Source organism: Protobothrops mucrosquamatus, unplaced genomic scaffold (assembly GCF_001527695.2).
Source record: "Protobothrops mucrosquamatus isolate PMUCROS unplaced genomic scaffold, P.Mucros_1.0 scaffold24, whole genome shotgun sequence".
NCBI lineage: Eukaryota > Metazoa > Chordata > Lepidosauria > Squamata > Viperidae > Protobothrops > Protobothrops mucrosquamatus.
In genome coordinates, this window is record NW_015386409.1 from 1,378,578 (window position 1) to 1,382,072 (window position 3,495).

Genomic DNA, 3,495 nt, shown 5'->3' on the forward strand with positions numbered 1-3,495 from the left:
TACCTGTGTTCGGTCGGATTCGGTCCGGGACGTCCTCCAACTGCTCTCTAGGCGTCTTTTCCGGCGTTTCATCTCTCTCAGCTCCTCAGTGAACCAAGGGGCTAATTGAGATCTGCGCCGGGTCAGAGGCCGCAGCGGCACGACTCGGTCCAGTGCTGCGGCCGCGGCCGCATCCCAGGCCGCGGCCTGATCTTCCGCCAAGTCGTGACCTAACGTCTCCGGATATGGCCCAAGCTCCGTCAGGAACCTCTCCGGGTCCATCAGGAGCCTGGGACGGAACCATCTAGGTGGTTCCGTCTCCCTGCGGCAAGGGGAAGCGGTCCGGAAGTCCATCCTCAGGAGTGCGTGATCTGACCATGACAAGGGCTCTATGACTATCTCCCCCATTTCCAGATCATTCTGCCACTGGCCAGAGACAAAAATCAGATCCAGTGTGTGACCTCCTATGTGAGTGGGTGCATGAACTAATTGGGTCAAGTCCATGGTCGTCATGGAGGCCAGGCTTAAACACATAGATCCACGTAGTATAACAAAACCCTGATATTCTATGTCAGTGGTAGCGAACCTATGGCACGCGTACCAGAGGTGGCACTCAGAGCTCTCTCTGTGGGCACGCATGCCGTCGCCCCAGCCTTGCCTCCCCCCATAGCCGCCTCCTCACCAGCAGTCCCCTTGGAGGAGAGTTGCCCTTGGGCACGGCCCGTGCAGAGCAGCGCAGCCAAGGATATGGCAGCCGGGTAGCGGGGACAAGACTCCGCCCTCGTGCTCCATCATGCACAGATGATGCTGCAGGGCACGATGGAGGGTGTGGCCACCATGGTGCTGCTGGGCTGCCTGGGTGATCTGCTGCGGTAGGCCGTGGAAGCAGTGGGTGGCCCTGTGGGCAGGCGGGGCACAGGGTGGCGGGCAGGGTGGGGGCAGGGTGATATTGGGGCACTCAGTCTCTAAAAGGTTCACCATCACTGTTCTATGTACTCTGAAGCAGAACCCCCACCCCACTTCAGGACATCTGTATGGAATTGCAAATTAAATTAAGACCGGTTTGCTAACTTTTTGATTTTGTTTAGAACAGCACTGAGCAGGATGGATCAGCCTAAATGGCCTGTTTCTGTTTCTAGGAGTAGTTTTTTGTCTTTGTTTGTATTTTTTTTTCCCTGTCACTAGGAGGCACCCAAAGTTTAAAATCTGCATTACAGCATGTACTTCATAGCTGGTCCACAGGAGGCTGATTTCCAATATGAGAAAGAACAAGTCAATCAGCAGCATGATTTTTACTGCAATTTATCATCATTAGACTTCAAACTAAGGAACTAATTTAAGCGCTCAGCAGTTTCATATCCCATGTTTTTATCCATGGGGATTTTTAAATTGCACTCTTTTACTACCCTTGGGGGGGGGGGGAAATGAAGGCATTGTATTGTCATTGATGGGCCTTTTCATAAATCCATTAACATTCTGTATTTACAAACCATACCACCTGTATTAGCTATTCCTTTTGCTTCCTTCTACATCTTAAATGCTTTATTTTTTTATTAATATACAGTTTCTTCTCTCTTTTAAGTTTAATGCAGATTTTGTGAACATTATTAGGAAAACTATTACCAGGATGACCTGTAAATTACTCTTCTTGATAACTGAAGAGGGAAAGTAAGAGAATAATGCAGGTTATAGGAGCAACTCAACAAGACCCTTGAAAAGCACATTAGAGATGATCAATGAAAAAACTGCAGGAGGAAATAGGTAGTTCTTTTGTTCAAGGAAATGGAAGTGATAAAAAAAAAATCAGTAATATTACAGCTAACAGTAGAAGCTGGATTTAGAGGGTAGAATGAACAGCAGAAGCAAAACCTAAAAATATAGAAACGGGTGGGGATGCTACAGTTAAGAGAAAGGGGCACTCCATCAGAGTCCCATTTTTTGTTAAAAAGAGAAAAGAGAATCTCTCTGCATTCAAGAAATTGAAACTTAAAGCAAAATGCTGTCCTTTTTATAAGAAACATATTCCTGCTTTTCAGTGTTTTAGCTGGTCATTGAGCAGGAGAGGGAGGTTTTTAAAGTCAAAAAGTCTGACTTTTAAGATAGAAGCAGGACAGTGGCTGCGTTATGCTATCCTTTTAAAACAATTAAGTATTGTTTTGCCCAGAATGGGGGAAAATATGTAATGGTCCATAACCACTACCCAGATTCCTGGTGTCTGAGGCTTTTTAATGGGATGGGGTTGAAATTGTTTGCAACAGCAATGTAATTTACTAAGAACTGGTGGGGGATTTTTGTGTGTATTTACAGCAGTTTTTCTCAACCCTGGCAGTTTTAAGATATATGGACTTCAGTTGCTAAGGTTAAAAACACTGATTTACAGTGTTAAGCAAGGCTATAGATATTCTTTTCTCTTACATTTTTAGTGGAACTTTTCCCTCTTAGAACAACCCTTGGCACTAAAGCAATAGAACGTGTAACAGCTTAGAAATAATACTTTATATTTTATTGTACACAAATTTATTGTGAATTTGCATGGTCTCTTCTGGGAGTAGTTTGCAAGGTAGACATTGGCATTACATACTCGAACAAAACCAGGGAAAGTATTTATTCATTTATGAAATTTATAGCTTGTGTTTCCCTCAAAAATGGCACTTCAAACTTAATCATTCCCTGATTTGATTTCTGCCTGAATGAATAAGGATTAAACATTGATTTTTCGTTTTTCTTATTGATATACTGTTTTAGAACTTGAAATTCTTAGGATTTCAATCCTACATAGGATACATTACCAGAATCCCAAATTTATTAACTGGAAAAGAATCACTAGACTTTAGTATACTAATATCTCAAAATCAGTTGATCTATTTTAGTAATTGAGCTTGCTTAATTGCCTGAAATAATAGATTTGTTCTCTGACATTATCAACCTTTATTTAAGTCAATGTGCAACCAGATATAGACTATATCTTCAGGTAAAAAAGGTAAGAAAATTCCAAAAACATTGGTTCAGTACTAAATTCAAGTAATACAAAACCAGCATTATGCTGTTTATTTTTTAAAAAGCTGAGAATAATATGCCAAGAAAACAAGCTCCAAATCTTGGCAAAGTGTGTCTATTTCTTTCCTTTTCCAATGCAAAACACATTTCTCATAACTCCATAGCTGTATTTTTGGATATGCCCTTTTGCTTCGTATGGAAAAAGACTCAGATTTAGACTCTAGCCCAGTATCTCTCGGCCTTGGCAGCTTGAAGATGTGTGGACTTCAATTCCCAGAATTCCCAAGCCAGCGACACTGCTCTAGTCTCTTCAGGTAAGGCAGGTAAAGATCTCAACTTTAAAATCTGGGAGACCTTATGCGCTCGGAAACTGGGCTAGATGAACAAGTTCTGCTTTGTTATAGAGCTTCATCCTCTTTCTCTTCTACAAAAAATTGGATTCTTTTCATGACAAAGGTAACACTAGAAGTGCTACCCAAACATGTAAAAAGAAATAAAATGGGAAAAGGTATTGTAGTG